Here is a 23,371-nt window from a genome sequence, read left to right on the forward strand (position 1 = left end):
TTGCCTACCAGCCAGGCGATCCTGGACTACACCGAAATAGCGCTGTTTAATTTCAACGGCTTCCTGGTCAGTAAACGAATGACTTTGCCCCTTTTTAACTTTTTCTATGAGTTTTTTTTTCCGTTCAGGAATGTTTCTTAAATTGTTTTCGTCTCATTTCTTACGATCGTATTAAATAAAACTATATTAGTACAAGTTCCCTTTTACATACGTTTGTTAAATAATTTAATATGGTTTTCTTCCTTCTTTCCGCGTAATTTATCGATTCCCTGCGTGTCAGAGTGTAATCAATTAAATTATTAAAGTAAATAACTAACTTTTGTTCTTACCTCCTGCCAATCTTTAAACTGCAACTACAAGCAGTTTCTTTCTCAATTTGCGTATTCATATTTTACACCTTTTACCACATTTTAATAACTTACCTTTTACCACAACGCCAAGGCTTCCAATTTACTCCGTGATTTATAGCCTACAAATAATTTTCATAGTATCCATGCATTGCAACACGCTTTCTGTTCGTCGACGTCTGATCATACACTTCTTTCACTATGGATGGGGTTTCTTCCCCAGTTGTCGATCACTTCATTAGATTTATAGTAATTATTTTATTAAATAATACGCAATTTCAGTAATTTTTTTGTAAAATTTTACGTTTTAATATTTAACTTTACTTAAGTATTTAAATGGTTTTATAATCATTGAAATGCTGAATTATGTTTTGTATTTTATACGTATAAGAAATTTTTATTGCTATGAAACAACTCCAGCAAACATAAATAACATAGTGTCACAAAATTATTTTTTAGTGTTTCTAAATTCTTACATTCGCATCTCGTAATTTGTTATAATTAAATCATTTTTGAGGAATTTTTTTATTGGGCCATGTTTAACGCGGATTAACAACAAACTCATTCTACTTCTACTTTAAAGATATAAAAAAATAATCTATTGTTAAAAACATTTTGTTTGTATTTTTATGTGTTTTTAGGAATAAAAAATAACCAAGTAATACTGTATTAATAAAAAATTGTTTTCCTAAATTTAAACGCTTTGTGACAGTCTAAATAATTTTTTTTTTTTTTTTCGTATTACATTTAAGCCACTGAAACGTATTACAAACATGTTTTTTAACTTCAACTGATAGATGCTATCGTGGCAAAGAACACGCAATACCTTAACTTTCCGAAAATATGAAAGCAGGATTTAGACCGTAACAAAACCTGTACTGGCATTAAGTCAAACTTGAACCAAGTAAATAATTTTAACTATCATAAATACTAGACAAAATGTTATTATAACAGACAAATATTGCTCACCTCATCACACAACTACTACAGTAATGTATTGAGCAAATAAAAGTGGTATATAATTTAATGAAATGAATCAAACCACTAAGGGATTGTAAACAAATACTCAATTATGTTCAAATTTCGTAATTTCACATAAATTTTAAGGTTGTTATCTGACACGTACGCCTTCGAAAAAGGATGCGATTACGTCAGCGTCTAGAATTTTTGTTGCCTTTAACTAGTCGGGCGCTAACGATATTGTAATGTCCATGTTCCCCACCCAATCCTTCGCCACAAACACTGTAGGTGCTTGTACATGCAGACAGGCGAGCTGGAAAAGAATGATTTGCATCCAGAACAATGTGCGTTAAGCCCTGCCCTTCGCTCTCCGCGCCACGACAATTGTGCCCGAGCCCAACAGTATCTGGGCTGCGGATCTTTCACCTCGGCCGGTTCCCGCACAGTCGAGTTCAAGTACAGCCGGTCGAAGAGCAAGGGCGTGGCCTGTCTGCGCTTTTCACTTTTTCCCCTATTTTTTTTTTTCAAACAGAGGATTTGCAACTACGACTGTACATTGTGGGGGGCGCGTCCGAAAACTAAAACGCAGTTTCGCACTTGCGTACTTTATTTGCCCTTGCGGTGAGCTAAGGGCAGTTCGAACACATATTTTTTTTTGCCTTTACGAAAGCTACTAGCCAGAAAAACCGGTTAGCAATTATTTTGTTTTTAAATAATTGAATTGAATTCTAGCCGTGTTTTTTTTTCATTGGAAAATACCTAAATTTTTTTACACTAACTTACTACAACAGTATTTTGTGGCAATCAACTTAAGTTTCTACCCTTTTTTCATTTTTTGCGACCGATATATGTGCGTGAAAATTTATTGTTTAAATAATAAGTGTATTCATTAAATATTCCAATCATAGTAACATAAGAATTTCAAATGATTTTACGAGCCTTTAAAGTTACAAAATTGGTTCTAACGAATACAGCCCACAAGCCGCTCTTCGAAACGGTGACGTTCCTCACCCCCCCAAGAACGCGAGACGTCAGCGCAGATTCGTTAACTTTCACACCTGCTCACTTCACTTCCAGTTTATACAACCCGCGTGATGTCACCTCCGGACTTCAGGCCTGGCTGAGCGGGGCGGTCGCTAAGGGCGACACCGGCTCGCGCTTCGCACGTCTTTTAGCCGGGTCGTTACCACAACGCCGAAAGTACAATAACGGCGAATACCATAACGCCGAATGCCAAATTGACCGCAACGCCGACAGCTAGAAAACTGCTGTGTACCACAACGCCGAAATACAATAACGCCGAAAAATGTTACTGCGGGGGGGGGGGGGGGGCACAGGAGCAAAATGAAAAACAACTGAATGAATTTGTGTGCTAACCTTACCTAACCTAACCTTTGTGGCAGTCCTGCAATGACATTTTTCGGGGTTAATGTATTTCGGCGTTATGGTACACAGCAGTTTTCTAGCTGTCGGCGTTGTAGTCAATTTGGCATTCGGCGCTACGGTTTTCGGCGTTATTGTACGTTCGGCGTTGTGGCATTTTGGCGTTGTGGTGCGTCCCCCTTTTCGCCTCTATGCTTGCAGTCTTCGCGTCGGCACGCGACACTTCGGTGCTTTAGCGGAAACCTTTAAGAGGTGACCATTGGTCAGGAAGGACGATGTTGTAACGCGTTTAATTTTTTTGAAATGGTAAGGTAAAATTTAAAAAAAAAGTAAGTCTTGAATAGGGGCCCGGAAATTTTGCGAGCTCGATTATTGACTTAAAATATAGGGGCAGGAATTTTCCACGGAAAAACCGCAACAAGTTATATCCGCAACAACGGTTTCTTCCTTGTGGTTGGCGGTCGTCTGGGAGAGAAGTCATTGCCTTATTTGACCGGGCCACTGAGTATGCGTTTGCTTCCGCACTGAATCACTGTGATTGCTGTGCTGACAGTATACATGCACCTGGAAGAAACTCACCCGATCACGAAACACAGACGATGCTACAGTGTTTTAACTTTCAGCTAGTCTCGGAATCTTTTCGGGGGGGGGGGGGAAGGGGGAATAAATGCATGCCTCTAACTGTATAATTAGACTCCGAGCAATTGTGTTATTTAAAGACATCTTCAATTGGCCCAAAAATTGTTTCGACACTTCACGAGCTAATCCCAACCAATAACCAGCCAGCAGAAACTGACCTTATCCAATCTCATTCGAGTCGCTTAATACGAGACCGTTTCCTAACGAGGAGAGCAGCCAATCATCAAGTCAAGTGAGTAGGTACACAGCGTTTTCAAGTCTAGCTTGCAGGTCGTTGAAGTAGCCGGCAGCATTGCTTTTAAAAAAAAAAAAAAAAATATGAAATCCAGTTTACTATACTTGCTTGTTCTACACAAGAAAGTTAAAAATGTAATTTTTGCGGATAATTATCCCGAATGTTATATATATATATATATATATATATATATATATATATATATATATATATATATATATTTGAACTCTGCTGAAAGTTAAACCACTCAAATTGTTTACACTTTTAACTAACATACAAATAAGTTATCTGAATAGGATAAATTTTTTTTTGTACGCTGAACGGGTATCTGCTGCAAGACAATGCAGTTAGACGTTTGTTTAAATTATTTCCGTGTTAGTATCTGTTTCTAATAAACCAGTAAAACTGATTCGTTTTCTACCTAATGTCACGGCGACTGGCCTCTGCGATTTGGTAGTTAGCGATGTTGCCAACTAATCCTGAGGTCTTGTGTTCGAATATGGGTCGTTACCACAACGCCGAAATACCACAACGCCAAACGTACAATAACGCCGAATACCATAACGCCGAATGCCATATTGACCGCAAAGCCGACAGCTAGAAAACAGCTGTGTACCACAACGCCGAAATACAGTAACTCCGAAAAATGTTGTGCGGGGTGAGGGGGCCACAGGAGCAAAATGAAAAACAACTGAATGAATTTGTTGTGTTTCTTAAATGTATCTTAACGCCGAAATACCACAACCTAACCTAACCTAGGCTAGCCTAACCTAGCCTAACCTAACCTAACCTAACCTAACCTAGCCTAACCTAACCTAACTTTACCTAACCTAACCTTTGTGGCAGTCCTGCAAGAAATTTTTCGGGGTTAATGTATTTCGGCGTTGTGGTATTTCGGGTTGTGGTACACAGCAGTTTTCTAGCTGTCGGCGTTGTAGTCAATTTGGCATTCGGCGTTATGGTTTTCGGCGTTATTGTACGTTGGGCGTTGTGGTATTTCGGCGTTGTGGTATTTCAGCGTTGTGGTGCGTCCCCTTCGAATATTACCTCGCTGATGGGGGAAAGAAAGTTCTTTATTTGAGGTTACTTTTTTTTGTACCACATTTCTGGCTTGTTTCTCTTTCATTAAGCCTCTTTCTTTGTAAGTAACGGATGTGAGCTATTTATAAGTTCGCTCTTTTATTTGCCTTGGAGTATCCGGTTACGCTGCGCTGTAGTTCACTGTTCCAAATACAAGGAGGTGTTTCGGGCAAGCACAGGAGAAAGTATTCCCATAAAGTACTTTCACCCGGTTACTACCCGTGACGTTAAGCGCGAGCTACGAGGCCACACATGTCCCGTGAAAACCTGTTGTTTAAGAAGAAAACTGGAGTGTCTTCGTCTACGATTTCTTTACCGTTGCATTTTAAAGGACGCCTTTAAATTTTAGTTGTATGGTGACCACTAAATTAAAACTTATAAAATATACTTTATTTATTTTGCATCTTTATTTATTTATTTACTCTTTTTGTAATTATATGTGGGGAAGTGTTACACTTAACCACAGGAAAATACAAATAATTAATTTTACTAATAAAAAACATTTAATAAAAATATTTTAATTAACATTTTGAAAAAGACAGATTTCAGATGTTTTTTTAAGGACAAAGTATAACAACTTTCCTAAATAAATAAAATTTACCTAAATGTCTGACTACTAATTAATAATTTAAAAGACACAAACGTTAGTTGTTATTATAAAAAATTTAATTGTTCAGGCAAATTGGTACATTTTCCTGGTAATAATATTTCAACCGTGCATCGAAAGTTAAAACTTTTGACAAAACTTTCAACGGACGAATGGAGTTAATCACGCCATTTGATTGGATGCGGGTCGCGTGAAGGACTTTACTTCAACAAGCCTCCTGTTCAAGCCTGGCTCAGACCAGTTGCTGGTAATTGTTCCTTATTGCGTCTCCAGTTGTATTTTAACATAAAATATCAAAGTAAAGTAAGGAATTTGGATGTTTTTGTGATGCAAAACTGTAAAATAATCACCAAAATATATTTTATATTTAAGATGTGTTTAAAACTTTGAGGAACATCGTTCCCAAGAGCAATTGTTCTCTTTGTGACATATCCGATATTTTAGCGTAAAGTATTAAAATAAAGTAAGCAGTTGGATGTGTTTGTAATGCGAAACTGCACTATAGCTGAAGTATATTTGATTTTGAAAATATGAATTATAAAACTCTGATATAAACGTGCGATAAGTAGAGACCTGAAAAATTCGCGGATTCAATGACCTCGAGGATAGTCTCCATTATCCTCTGCATTTCTAAAGCAAACACGCGTGTTCATTGGGTGCTAACTTGTGAGGCGTCTCCAATGATTCGATGACTCTTTGGTCGATGGTCTCTCACTGGCCCACAGAGATCCAGTTCAACTGCGAACCAATAGCAGAACCAGCAGAACTGTACACACGTTTGAATTTCAGCCTATCACGAAATGAATCCGCGAATTTTTCCGGTCTTTAGCGATGAGAAACGGTCACGTAGTTTCTCGTTCAGGCGACACCTCGAGGTGTGACGTCATCACAGCAGTTGCCGGCCTCGTGACCCGACTGGCAGACCGGGCACCGAACCACGGGTGCGCCGGAGAGTCCTTGGGCGCGGTTTGCGGCGCAGTGCCTCCGTTCACCACGCACAGAATTTCGGGTTTTTTAATTCATCACGTCTAGAGACCCGGAAATTTCGCGGATTCATTTAGTCGCAAGCTAGAATGCAAACCTTCACACTCTCGCACTGTGTTCATGATTGGCACGCAGTTGTTTAGACACGCCCCTATACGACCGTGAGCAAATGATGCCCAGCTAGGAGAGAAGTAAGCGAATTAGGTAGTGCGAAATAACAAGGATAAAAATGTTCTCGCTAAGAAATCAACCAATGGGAAAGTAAACATGGGTCGAGCACACCTATTACTTTGAATTCTATCCTGAGGCCAGAGGAATCCGCGAAATTTCCGGGTCTCTAATCATGTCCAAAGGCCACGAAAGTCCCAAAAGCCACGAGCGAGTGAGGACCATGAAGCGCTGGTGCACGAAAGCCACGAGCAAGTGAGGAACACGAAGGACTGGTCACGAAAGCCAAGGGCGCACATACCTATGGGCAGGGTGGTTCCGTGGCTCCCCCCTAGCTTTCAGGCAAAGAAAAAAAATTAGGTGGTCTTGAGCATTTTGGGCAAATTTTGAGTCCTTTAAGGCCATTTTTGGCCTCTTTTTTTTTTTTTGGTCATTTGTGATGATTTGCCACCCCTCCCTCTACAAATTCTGCCCCCCCCCCCCCTTTTACAAACTTTCATATGGGCGCCCTTGACGAAAGTCACGAAAAAGGTCCGTGGATAAAACATAAATGATGCCGGAAGTCGCGCAACTTTAAATCCAGAGCACTTTTTTTTTGCTAACTTGCATTTATTTTATATCTTGACACCTCGCACCAGTATATACAGTCGTGCGTTAAATATTTGTAGATTGTCCAGATAAATCGCGTGGAAAATGTTTCTATAAAAAGGTTTCATTTTTAATTTATATATTGGTGGGTCCCTGCGAATAGTAGAGAGATCCATATTTCATTTTCTGGTGAAAAATTTTGTTTATAGATACCTATTTAAAAAATCACTTTTCGATCAACAAATCTTCTGGGAAAATTTAATTAAAAGATCCTGAAGATTCCTGAAATTGGTTAACCCAATATTTGTGAAGATCCTGTAAATTGCGGTAAAACGACAAGGAATTTACTAGATGTAATTATTGTTTTCGGTACAAAAAAAAAGGCGGGGCAGCTCTCAAGGCTGAACCCCGGGTTATGTGCGGTGCAAGAATATTAGAGTAGAGTATCGTAAATGGGAAGGAAATTAGTTGAATGAGAGTTCAGATCACTATGGAAGCAGTTTCAGCTGTGCTGTCTCTGTCAATGTGCCTGTTTTACGGGATTTGTCAGATTCGCACGGAGTCAGGAACTGTCACGAGACGGCATACTGTGACGTACTTGATGTCGCTCTTTTACCTCCCCATCACCACTCTGTCATTTTTTTGTAAATGGGGCAGAAATATTCATGTCAAATTACAAATATTTGTAAATTTGTACATTTACATGAAAAAAAAACTGTATCACTACTAATCACTGCCCGCATTTATACTGGGCTCGGATTCTTACCCGGGCATTTTTGCCTTGTGTTGTCCCAGTACCTCCATTAGTTACAGTTTTTTTTGTAAACTGTTCACTGAGTAGCTTTCCAGTATTAACTGCGCACATAAAATTAATGATACAATAAAATAAAGTCAAAATGTTGAATAATAATCTATTATCTTTTTCACGGTTAAAAAAATTAAATATTTTTTGGCAAAACTTCAATGAAAATATAATATTATGTACCAATTTTCGTAAGACTATAGCCAAGTGTTGTGCAAGTTTACAAAATATTTCTTGTAGTATTACAAACTGTTTCTTGGGAACTGGTTTTCAAATGAAATCTTTCGTAAAAGTACAGAATAATTTTCTACGCACATTGTCACGCCCAAAACATTTCGGCAATGCCACTTCTGATGACGGTTGGTAGGTTGTGTGAAGTAGAATCTCCGTCGTTGAACACAGTCGCTACAGTGCAGACGCTACGTTTCAGCCAATGTTTTGGACGTCTAAAAAAACAACATGGCGCAGACCATGACGAGGGAAAACAAAATGCGTATTCACCCGGTTACCACCGCAATCATGCAGACGTGGCCGGCCATGAGGATTAATTTACTCTCTCGTCAATAGGTCGATAGGTCGATAGGTCGATAGGTCGATAGGTCGATAGGTCGATAGGTCGATAGGTGCGAACTCCAGAGACTCGCGCCATTGGCGGTGTGACCCGACGGAACACAACGTGAAGCGAGCAGACGCTAGTCCGGGGCGACTGAAATGCTGACCTTTAGATGGGCAGCCCATCAGGATTTTTCTGACAGTGGTGTTTTTGAAAGGTTGTCTGAATTGGTGCCCCTTGGAAGGGCAGCCCTTCAGGTTTTTTCTGACAGTAGTGTTTTTGAAAGGTTGTCTGAATTGTTGCCCCTTGGATGGGCAGCTATTCAGCATTTTTCTGACAGTGGTTAGTTTGTTAAGTGACCTAACCTAACCTAACCTAACCTAACCTAAACTAACCACTGTCAGAAAAATCCTGAAGGGCTCCAAGGGGCAAACAATTCAGACAACCTTTCAAAAACACTACTGTCAGAAAAATCCTGATGGGCTGCCCTTCCAAGGGGCAAGTTTTCAGGATTAATTAAACACTAAAAGAAACATGTTTTCAGAAATTGGATGGGCTGCCCTTCCATTCGCTGTACAAACAAACCATTGCCAGAAAAATCCTGAAGGGCTGGCCATCCAAGGGGCAACAATTCAGCTCCCCCGCTAGTCCTATCCCGCAGTTCCCTTCGGCAAACAAGGCCCGTCCCAAATTCAAGCGGACAGGTAGAAATACATTAAAACTCGGAAACGGATCGCTGTTCCGCTGCCCCGAGTGCCGATTACACAGCGCACGGGGACGTTAACAAACGGCAACCGATGAGAGATTTTGTTTTTTTTGCTCGGAAGATTTGTGACCCAATACAACCACAACAAAGTTACCTGCGTACACTATCGAATCCAATCTTATTTTTGTTTAACTATTTAAATGTTGTCTAAAGTAAATTTTTATGTAACAAACCATTACTGCAAGGGGTGGAAATAGCAAGGATTGAAAGACAAACAGTCATTAAATTTGTTAATAGATATAATATAAAATACGTTATAATTTATACTAGTCAAAATCCCTAAACTTGATAAAAAACCTTTGGCGAAAACAATTTTTGATGAAACAAACAGGGGTTGAAATTTAAAAAAAAAATCGTATCTTTCTTAGTATCAAATTCGTTCAAATTTATTTTAAACCATTTTAATATAATCTTAAACCTTTATCCAAAGAAAAATTTTTATACGACCACGTATTAATGCAAGGGATGAAAAATAGTGTTTGAAGGTCAAACATTTTGCATTACTACATTATTAGGCATAACATGAAATTCGTTGTAAGCTATTCAATGCTGGATGCATTGAATTAAAAACATACAAAACATTTTCGCTGCATTGAGTATGAAGTTCCCAAAACATTTCCAGAAGAAATAGGTAGTACTTCGAAATCTACCTAAGCCTGTAGGCTGTGCCAAAATGGATTTTTTTTATATTGTAGTGTTTTACTGGAATGATATTCATCGGAAAAACAAGGAAAGCAGTAACTGTGTCGGCACCTTGGACACGTTATAAACGCCATAATGTTACCGTTACATGGTTGTTTTAAAGTATCCATAGAAAAACAAACGTGGTTAACATTCATCGCACAGTTTGGCAGGGGACCATGCGTAACGTATCATGTTGCCGAATATTGGCGACGATATCTGGTGATGTACGATGGAACTTTTTTTAATACAGTCTTCTCGGGAGACTTCTTTTTCCCCCTTTTTATGAGATAAGAGCAGTTTTGTATATTTCTGATAAATTTATTTACCTGACGATAATAATAGGCTACACATCGCAGTAGTGCACTAGCGGGTGTAAATAAATGCAATACATTATGCATTATTTCGGTTCATTCGTGGCGTAAGTACCGTAAAAATTGAAAAGAAGCCAAAGAAAAAAATGTTTCCTCGTTCTTGCAGCTGCGTCAATCACTGCTTGGAAATTACGTTAACATAAAATACTTGATTATTGACCGATCCGCGTAAAAAATATATATATATTACCTAAACGCTTGGCCATGTGGAGCTTCCAACTGCGTTACTTTCATTTCTAGTCAAATCGCACGTATTCTGTGGATCCGGACTAAATCGGTGTTGACGAGTAACCGACCTCCCCTTGGAATCCTAAATGCTCCATCGAACCCATCAAGCACTTAATTCATGCATTAATTCGGGAATATTTTCATTAGAGTCTGTTGCTGGTTCATAACGATTACGGACGTGTCAAATGGCTCATGAGTCATCAAGAGGCCATTCAAATCTACGAGGAAGGTAAGAATTTAGGGAGTTGGTGAATGCGATCTTTGCCACCTGGGTGGCAAAAATGTTATTTTTTTGTAAAAAAATTATTTTAACGCTAATTACTTGCCGATATGTTGTTTAAAATCTCTGTCCAATGATACTCACTCCATAATGGCAATATTTAGGGCCATTCTTGATAAAGTGCCTTCAAAGCTATTAAACATAATTTTCTAGTAATGGCCTTTGTGCAGCTAGGATTTGTTTCGCTAACAATTAAAAAAAATGACTTCACCAAGGGCATAGTCAGAAACAAAGTGGAGTCAAATTCCCCCGTCCCTAAGAACCTTAATTATTTTTCAATAATAATGAACGTAAATAACCAGTTGTAGCTTTCTCTTCATACACTTATTAGGACATAATCATAAGAATAAGTTGTGAAAGGACATTAGTACATAAGGACATAAGTAGCAATTTTTATCTAAGAATTTCAGATTTGTAAAAATCACATGTGGATCCTCAGGTAGCCTAAAATTTTATTTTCAAGGAATTTATTTTCAAAAACTTTATCCGGTGGAGAACCTTGCCTCTCCCCTTAACCCCTGGAGAGAGAGAGAGAGAGAGAGAGAGAGAGAGAGAGAGAGAGAGAGAGGTATTCCATAAACACCCCCTTCTCTTTTCACAGAAACAAGCATATACACCCAACCTCTCGCGAGCCTGGCCCGGCTACGGCAGACCAGTATCTCCGTGTGCACTCTGACCGAGTGTTCGTCTCGGCCGACAGATACGGACGGTCGGCCCAAGGCTCGGTCCTGCCGGAAGGAACATCCCCCTCCCGGAAATAACAGTTGCCTGTCGAGGTCACCGCAGTCCGGTTCGGAGGGATCGATCGCGAGGTTCACTCCACCCCAGATCAGTCACGGACGCATCCAAAGCTCAGCCGCTCTCTTCCTGCATATTCGAGGTCGGATATTAAAAAAAAAAAATCGCCACCATTTCGTAATTACATTCTTTCGCGGTTCTTTATTAGTATCTTAAATGTCGTTGACATACCTTAATCAACTTTAATTTCAGTTACGATCACCCATGGGTAGAGACTGGAAAAATTCGCGGATTCATTCGGCGATAAGCTAGAAGTCAAATACATATAGATACCTTTTAGATGATTTTGCTATTGGCTTACTGTTCATCTGGACGAATCTCAACCAGTTATAAACCTCCAACCAAAGGAGGATCGAATCACAGACAAACCAGTTGAGACGACTTACAAGTCAGCAGCCAATGAACTGGCGTTATTTGGCCGAGTGTACAGGGAAATGTGCAGTCTATCCTGAAGGCCATTGAAACAGTGAATTTTTCCGGTCTCTACCCATGGGCGTATATCCGGGGGTGGCAGGGGGACCAGGCCCCTCTGGAATCAAGAAGCGGCTCACTGAGGGGGGCTCGCTTGCACATGCAAAAGTGTGACTGTGAAACATGTCTTATGGAAAACTTTCAGCATATTTTAAATTTTTTCTGCTTATTGCATGCTTGCAGGTCAAAATATGAACAGTGTACAACATATAAGCACCCTATCCCGTGTCAGTTAAAACCCACGTGCAAAACACTCGGCCCACACGCCCCTCAACCTCCCCCCCCCCTAGAAATTTACGTCCCACGCCCCCCACCCATGCAAATCCTACAGATTTGCACCCCTGCGAGGAGGAATATAAATACGACCATTTTGCGAAAACGTTAATATACTTCTAAAGCGAATTTGCGTTTTATTTATGTTATTCTAACCAATCTTTTGCTTTTCAAACAGAAAAAAAAAACTGTTTTGAGTGAGAGGGAAGGAGAATAAAGAGTTAATGGACGAGTGTGGATGTTGTTGACTGAAAAGTTGGGTTCAGATTAGTTTATAAGCTGACACCACCATCCCAGTGAGCCTAAACGAGACCAATCGAAGAAAAAATTATAAATATACCGCAAAGAGACAATGAGATGAAAACAGGACCATGTGGTGGTGCTCCGATCGCTTGGAGCAGACTCTAAGGGTTCCCTAGCCCGATGATGAGTTGAACTTAGTGAGCAGCTAGTAGAGGTTCAATATGCCTACACTGAACCACAGATTCACTTGATGACTGAGGGGTCCCAGTGTGATGTGGGAGATCGTGGAAAGCGCCAGCAGTGCTGAGAAAGTCTTAGGGCTAAGGACACAGCCATCTGTCTGGTCAGCTGAGCGAGTTACGGGGCTGAGGCGGTGACTATGCTGGGTTGGTGGCCCCAGCCGCTGGTCATTGCCGAAGCTCTAATACCCTCCCGATCAAACAACAGGGAGTGATCCCTAACAGTTCTGTTTAAATTATGCACTGGAATGTAAAAAAAAAGAATTGGAAATTCCTCCCACCCTACCCTGATAAGGCGCATATGTGGGAGGGAAACGTGAGAATGCCGGCCGTAAGTCGGAACAATCTGTGTGTTTCATGTATTAAATAACATTAAAATATGTATTTATAACTTGTTTTAACAAAAAATTCAAACAATTGACTTAAAAATTAAGTTTCCAAAACAATTAAATAAAAAACAAAACATAAAGTGTTAGGTTTTCTTTTCTCAACCAATATGCGTAAACTTTGAACTTCTAAAAAGTCTACTGTTTCCTGAGATTTAAATGTGACAATTTTCTTTTAAAAACACGAATAAAAAAATAAACTTACTTGTTAAAATTTTTGAAGGCTATACTGTACCCCCCCCCCCCCCCCACCTTCACAAAATCCTAGCTACGACCCTGTGCACAGTACAAGCATATGGTTTTTACCCTGGTGCTAGATGGCGATGTATATTTACGGGTGTGTGATCGACGAGATGTCCTACCCGGATGCCGAAGTGCGCGCAGACCTCAAGGACCTTCGTGTGAAGAGGCCTTCTCCGTTCATTCGTCTTCGCTAAACCCCCCCCCCCCTTCTCCCCTCTTTCCCGCTCATAAAGCTTCTGCCATTCACGTGCGACGCCACTTGCGTAGGCAAGGAAAGGTTGAAGGTATCTCGTTTTAAGGCTCCCGTCAATGTTGCGTTGCAAAATGTTTCTTGAGGAATTTTCAAGGATTTTTTTTTAATATAAAGAAAGCTGCAGATACGATGTCTAGAATAGTTATTCTTTTTTTTTTTAATCCTTCCACTCCAATCAACCTTTGATATAACGGTCAGTGTTACCAAATAATTAGAAAATAAACGTGTTTGGTACTACATAGGTACTCTAATGAGGTACAATAGCTTGAAACGGATGCTTTTTTCCCTCCATATTATGGAAATCATAGTGATTTTTTAGTTATTCTTCCCCGTTTCCACACCGCTTTGTCAAACTTTGCCCACTAACGAACTCGACTGAGATTTTACATTTCCATAATTTATGTACCAGTCTTAGAGTAATTTTGGCGAAATTACGGCAGTTGTATTCATGAAATGGTGGTATCCAAATCATTCTATACCTCAGAGGTAAAGTAAAGAAACACAATTTCAAATTTTTTTTAAATATAGTTTACACCATGTACATTTTCCCCAATATTCATTGGTATGGAGCACTCATACCAGTATGTACGACGTTCAATTTTTATAAACAATATTATTTCAAAACATTTTTAATGAAAACATTTAACTATTGTCTTGAATATATTACTATGTTCTGAAGTTTAAGAATACCTAATGTGTTAAAGTATCATAAGAAGAAACCTGAAAGTAAATATAGTTGAAACAAATAAAAAAAAAAATTTCTTCTGAAAAGTTACAGATTTGTGACATGGCGTCCTAAACAAAACAAAAAAGGAGGAAATTTTCCGGAAGACGCCTTGTAGCGTCTGTAAAATGTAGTCTTTCTTCTGAATCCACCTGAAATGTTTGACATTAACCTCATCTGTGTGTGTGTTTTTTTTTTTGTGAGTGCGAAACGAGTAAATGCAAATACATCCAAAATTGACTCCCACCAAATCACCAATTACCAAATTATGAATTTCAGTCGCCAGAGCAAAGGGCACTCAAGCGGCAACAGCGAGCTCCCTCAATTCTGGGATGCGGCGTGAGGCTTCGTTTCCCACGCTGTAGGTTTTTTTTTTTTTGTAAATGGATTAGAAATAATAAACGTAAAACACTCTCGCTTTCATTGGAGAAGATGGTCGCTGTCTGTGCAAATGTTCGGTAACTATGTCAAGCCATGTTGTTTGGTGACTGATTATCAATTTTTCTGTGTATGCATTTATTTGGGTTACATTTTTATTTGGTAACCGTCACATTGTTAATGAATTTTGGTTAACATAAATTATTAATATATTTCAATAATGTAGAACAATAGTCTATACTTTTGCCAAAAAAACCTTTGTAAAAACAAAAATCGTGTTTTTTAGTTATTCTACGTACTGTAATTATTATGTAAGATCAGCATTGCGATATTCGAAGTATTGTATTCCCTATAAGTTAATGGTTGGTAATGTTAAGTGTATTTTAAACATCGTAAAGTTGTTTTAACGGCTAGTTAGGTTAGTTTTATGGTTACTTCAGACCCCCCACATTATTCTGTGGGCCCCGTTGCTAGAAGTCATGATAACCCCCCCCCCCCCTTTTTTTTCTAACAGAGATAAAAAAATATATTTTTTTGCTTTATGTATATTGTTTTAGTTTTTTTTTTTTAAACCTTTTCACAATTATTATTTTTAAAACACATTAAAACTAGTTTTAAGTCAGTGTTTCGATTGTCAACGTAAATTGATTTTGAATAATGGCAAATAAATGAGTGTAAGTGTTCTGCACTGTCAACATGGTGTCACATCAATTGGTCGTTGTTTTGTTACTCACAGTTAAAGATTCAGACACGTTCTGTACGCACAGCATATTCCGAATAATATTACTCTGGTGTAATATTTCATCGGTAACTATATTTAGGCTTTACTGTTTAATTGTTTTCTATGATTTATTTAAAATTGTCTACTTTTTTGTTTTAAGTTTTTTTTTTTCCTTCGCAGGCCCCCTAGACTCATGGGCCACGTTGCCATAGCAACAGTAGCACCGGCCATGTGGGGCCCCTGGGTTACTCACAGAAATATTAGTCGTAAAATAGGCGATCTTGGATTTCGTAATTATATTTTCAGAAACGTGTTTGTAATTTACTTTTTTATATTGTATTTTTTTAACTCGTGTTCAGGGGCAGGAATTTTTCGGGAATATATTTCCGGACTAGCTGATGGTTAAAACTTTATAGCATTGTCTGCGTTTCGTGATTGGTTGAGTTTATTTCAGGTATGTTCTTAGTGTTATGGGTACACGAGTCACAGCCATTCAGCGTAGAAGCAGGCGCGTCCTGAATGACCAGGTCAAATAAGGCAATGGCTTCTCTGGCAGCTGGTAACCAATCACAAGGAAGAAACCGCTGGCGCAGGAATACCTTGTTCAAGTCTAATGAGCGTTCAGAATTTTTTTTTTTTGCGAAAAAAATACGTTTCCCTACTCATGTTGTATACCTAACGTTTCACTGTCTTTCTTGGCAATGTAAGCTTCGACCCCGTGGCATTTCTAAGACTTTCAAAATAAAAATCACATAATAATAATAATAATAATAATAATAATAATAATAATAATAATAATAATAATAATATACACTCAATTCGGAGAAAGTCTCGGGCATGTTGACGTGCCAAGGCTCTATCTCAGTTGTTTAGTTTATTCTCTTGTCATCCCCATTAACTAAGGGGTTGCAATGTATATATTTATCATGATAGCTCTCGTACATGCTGTATTTCGCCTCAAATTTTCGAAACCTATATTTATTAAATATTATCTAATATCGTTAAAAAGTCATGGAAGTAAATAGTTATGACCACTTACGTCACCCATTTCGGAAATTAAAATGTAATCGACGTGTATTTTCCCGCCTGAGGCAGGGTCTACATGCATGACAGTCGCAGGCAGGGGTGCAACAACAGGGGGGGGGGGCAAGGGTATTTGGCCCCCCCTCTGAAACCTTGAAGTGGGGGCAAATGGGGGCAAATAAAGTGCTGTGTAATCAATTTTTAGATAATAAAACTGCTTAAATAGCACCATTTTCCACCTTGAAATACAAATTTTCCCGGGGGAGGACTCCCGGACCCCCCGCTTCAATAGGGGGGATCGATGATTCTTTATAAAATGATATATTTCCCCCCCCCCTTTTGGAAATTTAGTTGTTGCGCCCCTGGTCGCAGGAGCTGTCCTTCTGAAGCACAGCCCTGTCCATCCAACCCGCCTATAGAATGCGCGAGGTGTGAAGAGAGGGGGGTGTGAAGCAGCGATGGAATGAATTAGGGGGGGGGGGGAACCGAGAAAATCCACAGGCCACATCATCCGCCACGTTTACCACATGCGGGTTATTACAACGTCGGGAATCCAACCCAGATCTCCTTGCTGGGAGGCGAGTGTTCTATCCGCTTTTTTTTTAGTTATACTTATTTAGGCGCGTTGTGAAAAAAAAATGAATGAGAATGAATTTGTACGGTGCGCGCGCACCATGCAACGAAAATTGACATGATGAAAAAAGGGTACAAACACAAATAAAAATTATATATGGGGTTTTAAATCATATACTTTAGTGATTGATATTAAATACTGGTCCATATAGCAATTGTGTTTATAGACATTGCGTTTATATTTATTAATTGTGATTTAGATAGAAATTGTGTTTATAAACTTGTTCAGTGTATTTTCAAGTGTATTTATATGTTTAACGATGTCAGGTTGTTTGTAAGCTTCCATTGTCGCTGGCAAGGAGTGTCTGTGGAAGGTTTAGTAGTCTGCTGGCCGTTTTCATGGTAGTATTTGCATTATAGATTATTACAATATTATTTAATAAATAATTAAGATTGGGAAATTAGAATAAAAATTGAGCATATGTTATGATTTTAATTATTTATTATTATTATTTATCCCGATTATTTTAGGAAATGAAATAATTAATTTTATTCACGTGTTTATATTAATATTGTATACGATTTTTATAATCTTTAAATTTCTAAACTTTACCAGTCGTATTTATAATTTCACTCCAGTCCTTTTATCATGTTATTTTGAAGTATTTGAAGAAGACTATAGAAGAAATTACGCGCAACCATATATTATTTTTTTTAACAAAAGATGAGTGGCATACTGGCAAGTTTGACAGACACCAGCGAGGCAACCAATCCCCGCCTTAATGTTGTATTATTTATGTAACCCCGAGTCGTAGAGTAACTGTAGTTGTTGTAGTTGTTGGTAAGCACCAAGGAGACGTTTAGGACAACACATAGGATCCATATGTTACCCGGAATCCGAACTCCGCACCGTATTGAGATTGACTATTACGCTACGGAGGCTGACTCACAAATTTTCACCGCTCAAACACCGCGCCTCCTAACAGTCCGGAAATATTGGTTGGCAATTGTCTGCCCGAACACAAATTCAAGAGGCCAAGAGAATTCCTTCATTAATGGTAATGAACGAGAAAATGAAATAACAACTCCCGGCTGGTTCCGTGCCGAATACAAACAGCTGGGTTGTATCGCCACCTCCCCCCCCCCCTCTTCCAACCCACGTACGTCCACGCAAGACTTGACCTTGGCACGTCTCGCTCGAGACGCCTGTGTTGCCCGCTGGCGGCGAGGCTGTGTTTTGTTATCGTTACGTCCTCTCGCTCTCCGTGTTTACTGGCCGAGTCCGCTACATCCGCCCCTGCCGGCGGGGAGAGGGGGCGGGGTGTCTGGCCTAAGATTCACTGACACTCCGGTCGGTACCAAACACATCCGAAGTTCTCCCCCCGGCACGTGAAATTTAGCGTCCGGAATAACAATGATCCTGGTACCGAACACATCATAAGTTCTCCCCCCGGCACGTGAAATTTAGCGTCCGGAATAACAATGATCCTGGTACCGAACACATCATAAGTTCTCCCCCGGCACGTGAAATTTAGCACCCGGAATAACAATGATCCTGGTACCGAACACATCCGAAGTTCTCCCCCCCGGCACGTGAAATTTAGCGCCCGGAATAACAATAATCCTGGTACCAAACACATCCGAAGTTCTCCCCCCGGCACGTGAAATTTAGCGTCCGGAATAACAATGATCCTGGTACCGAACACATCCGAAGATTCCCCCCTCCCCCGGCACGTGAAATTTAGCACCCGGGATAAGAATGATCCTGGTACCGAACACATCCGAAGTTCTCCCCCCCGGCACGTGAAATTTAGCGCCCGGAATAACAATAATCCTGGTACCAAACACATCCGAAGTTCTCCCCCCGGCACGTGAAATTTAGCGTCCGGAATAACAATAATCCTGGTACCGAACACATCATAAGTTCTCCCCCCGGCACGTGAAATTTAGCGTCCGGAATAACAATGATCCTGGTACCGAACACATCCGAAGATCTCCCCCCCCCCGGCACGTGAAATTTAGCGTCCGGGATAAGAATGATCCTGGTACCGAACACATCCGAAGTTCTCCCCCCCGGCACGTGAAATTTAGCGCCCGGAATAACAATAATCCTGGTACCAAACACATCCGAAGTTCTCCCCCCGGCACGTGAAATTTAGCGTCCGGAATAACAATGATCCTGGTACCGAACACATCCGAAGATTCCCCCCCCCCCCCGGCACGTGAAATTTAGCGTCCGGGATAAGAATGATCCTGGTACCGAACACATCCGAAGTTCTCCCCCCAGCACGTGAAATTTAGCGCCCGGAATAACAATAATCCTGGTACCAAACACATCCGAAGTTCTCCCCCCGGCACGTGAAATTTAGCGTCCGGAATAACAATGATCCTGGTACCGAACACATCCGAAGTTCTCCCCCGGCACGTGAAATTTAGCACCCGGAATAACAATAATCCTGGTACCAAACACATCCGAAGTTCTCCCCCCGGCACGTGAAATTTAGCGTCCGGAATAACAATGATCCTGGTACCGAACACATCCGAAGATTCCCCCCCCCCCCCCGGCACGTGAAATTTAGCGTCCGGGATAAGAATGATCCTGGTACCGAACACATCCGAAGTTCTCCCCCCGGCACGTGAAATTTAGCGCCCGGAATAACAATAATCCTGGTACCAAACACATCCGAAGTTCTCCCCCCGGCACATGAAATTTAGCGTCCGGAATAACAATGATCCTGGTACCGAACACATCCGAAGTTCTCCCCCGGCACGTGAAATTTAGCACCCGGAATAACAATGATCCTGGTACCGAACACATCCGAAGATCTCCCCCCCCCCGGCACGTGAAATTTAGCGTCCGGGATAAGAATGATCCTGGTACCGAACACATCCGAAGTTCTCCCCCCCGGCACGTGAAATTTAGCGCCCGGAATAACAATAATCCTGGTACCAAACACATCCGAAGTTCTCCCCCCGGCACGTGAAATTTAGCGTCCGGAATAACAATGATCCTGGTACCGAACACATCCGAAGATCCCCCCCCCCCCCCGGCACGTGAAATTTAGCGTCCGGGATAAGAATGATCCTGGTACCGAACACATCCGAAGTTCTCCCCCCCGGCACGTGAAATTTAGCGCCCGGAATAACAATAATCCTGGTACCAAACACATCCGAAGTTCTCCCCCCGGCACGTGAAATTTAGCGTCCGGAATAACAATGATCCTGGTACCGAACACATCCGAAGTTCTCCCCCGGCACGTGAAATTTAGCACCCGGAATAACAATGATCCTGGTACCGAACACATCGGAAGATCTCCCCCCCCCCGGCACGTGAAATTTAGCGTACGGAATAACAATAATCCTGGTACCGAACACATCATAAGTTCTCCCCCCGGCACGTGAAATTTAGCGTCCGGAATAACAATGATCCTGGTACCGAACACATACGAAGATCTCCCCCCCCCCCCCCCGGCACGTGAAATTTAGCGTCCGGAATAAGAATGATCCTGGTACCGAACACATCCGAAGTTCTCCCCCCCGGCACGTGAAATTTAGCGCCCGGAATAACAATAATCCTGGTACCGAACACATCCGAAGTTCTCCCCCCGGCACGTGAAATTTAGCGTCCGGAATAACAATGATCCTGGTACCGAACACATCCGAAGTTCTCCCCCCGGCACGTGAAATTTAGCGTCCGGAATAACAATGATCCTGGTACCGAACACATCCGAAGTTCTCCCCCCGGCACGTGAAATTTAGCGTCCGGAATAACAATGATCCTGGTACCGAACACATCATAAGTTCTCCCCCGGCACGTGAAATTTAGCACCCGGAATAACAATGATCCTGGTACCGAACACATCATAAGTTCTCCCCCGGCACGTGAAATTTAGCACCCGGAATAACAATGATCCTGGTACCGAACACATCCGAAGATCTCCCCCCCCCCCGGCACGTGAAATTTAGCGTCCGGAATAACAATGATCCTGGTACCGAACACATTCGAAGTTCTCCCCCCGGAACGTGAAATTTAGCGTGCGGAATAACAATGATCCTGGTACCGAACGATTATCCGGTAGTCCGACTCGGGTTTAGTGAATAGCAAGTCACAACCTCCTTCCCCTCTTTTCCCCTTCGTGTTTTTTGTCGTCTGGAGGCGTGGGAGGAGAAATACACACGCGCTCACACGCGCTCTGTTTGTAGCGGAACTTTCCCCTCCTCCGGCCGGCGGCAAGCCCGCCAGGGTTGCCAAGCGGAGAACACCGAACTCTGGTACCAGATCCTGAAACTATGGTACCGATGGGGAATTCTGGCACAGCGATGAATATCTAAGCCACTGATAGAAGTAGGTGCACATACCAAAACTAAATTACATGTATAAACCTAACCTCTATAAGTCTTTTTTTACATTTTCAATCACACTATTCACAAAAAATGAATTATACTTAAGTCTTTTTTGACGTGACGTCTAATAAATCGATGAACGCCGGCTGCACGCACGAAAAAGTGTCCCGTTACGCGAATTGTTCCGTTACGCATATTGTACGCTTGCGCCGCATCTATCTCTCTTCCACTCGACTGCTTATAAAGTGAAGTGAAAAGTTAATGTGGTTTTCATTATTACAACAACAATTTCGGCAATAAAGGTTAATTATTCTTGCATTTTATAAATCTTATTACTAGTATAATTTCAAGTATTTATTCTTTTATTATTAAAATAAAAATGATTCAATTTTATTCATAAAAGTATGCAATCATTTCATCAATGTTTTGTTATGACGTTGTCACTTTAAACTATCGTCCGTAAACCGACTTTACAGACAACCAATTTTTTTACATGTTCAATCACACTATACTATTCACATAAAAATGAATTATAAAGTTGATTGCACAAATCAATAACTCTTTTCCACACGAATAAACAAAATTGTAAATATTTTGATAAAATAAAAGAAATGTGGTAGCGTCAATCATTGGCCGTACACAAACACAAGCAGCGTTACTAGAATTTCGTCGCATCGCTGCTGCGTCATTTCTACCTCTCCCCGGTCGTCATCCCTACCGGACCATACAACTAGCATACAGCATGCTACACTACGTAACTATCCCTACCTCCCGCCTTACCCGTCCTCCCATTCGACCGCTAGCGCATGCGTTGGAGTGGCGTCGCCGCTGACGCACTCTCCTGCTCTACCGGTTCCCCCACCACGTACCTAACTATTCCCCTCGTGCAATCGGAGTTTTCGTAAAGCTGGAAAATTGTAGCCCCCCTCAGCAAAGAAGATTCACTGAAAAAAATTATGACTATACATGAATCTGTACTTATCAGATATTATTAGTCTTGGTTTCTCCTACATTTAAATACTCCAAAACATAGGGAGCTTGATGTGTCCACAATTCTTACATGCGCGCAAATAAATCATTAAATACTACAGCATATTTTAGCAGAAGCGAAATTGTAGTAATTTTTTATGTATAAAATCTTAGCTCACGGTTTACGGAATTTTGTAGGAATAATTTCGTGCATAGAACGGAAGACGCATGGAACGGTATGTGTAACCACGGTGCTGCCATCTGTGACGGACGGCGCGAACCATAGTACACAAAGCCAATGGAAACAAATTTTAAACGATAACAATTTTAGTAAATTTGAACAAGATAGGCAGTATTTTCATAAAATTTACTGTTGAAAATCAAGTCGAAAACCAGGTTTTAGTATTTTCTCAAGTCTTTCTCGCTTTTATCGGAGCCGTTTCATTTTATAGTTTAAAATTTCGGTCTGCAAATGGAATGATTCGACAGTCGACATAGCTCTCTAGCAGCGAATTTCAGCGGCGGGTGTGAAACTACGTGTGTTTCGCGTCCAGAAATATAGTTGAAAACACAATTTTCGTATATTTATCACGCTCGGCATTATTTAAAGGGATTCTAAGTTAATTTTCGTTTCCGAGTCTCGTATTATAAGTGTATTTGATATATGGTAACTCGTAAATTTCCTTTTTACCGGGGTTAGATGTTACACATCTCTGACGAGCACTGAAAGACTCTTTTTTTTTTTTCCTTGGACTGTTTCCGAATAGTATATATTGTAGGATACCTTAGCTAAGAAATTCGCAAAAAGTGCATCGTAATGGACGTGGCCATATATGATTAACTTCCCAATCCACGCAAGGGATGCCGAAGCATTACTATATGTGTTCACAAAATCGAGATTACTATGGTTGCGACTTCGCAAACATTGATGTGTACATCCCTTAGCTTCTAAATCGTGTTTTAATTTGTTTGAACAAGAAATTTGTTCATAGTTTCGCCACTAGATTAGTTCAAAACAAAAAAAGTTCTAAAGAGCGTACACATTAAATATTTTAATT

General features: G+C 40.6%; 1 protein-coding gene across 2 annotated transcripts in view; it reads left to right on the plus strand.

Annotated features, from left to right (window-relative positions):
• LOC134538717 (nocturnin) overlaps positions 1–23,371 on the plus strand; it is a 337,405-nt gene that overhangs the window by 133,696 nt on the left and 180,338 nt on the right. The window lies entirely within an intron of this gene.

The sequence above is a fragment of the Bacillus rossius genome, chromosome 14 (assembly GCF_032445375.1).
Source record: "Bacillus rossius redtenbacheri isolate Brsri chromosome 14, Brsri_v3, whole genome shotgun sequence".
Lineage (NCBI taxonomy): Eukaryota > Metazoa > Arthropoda > Insecta > Phasmatodea > Bacillidae > Bacillus > Bacillus rossius.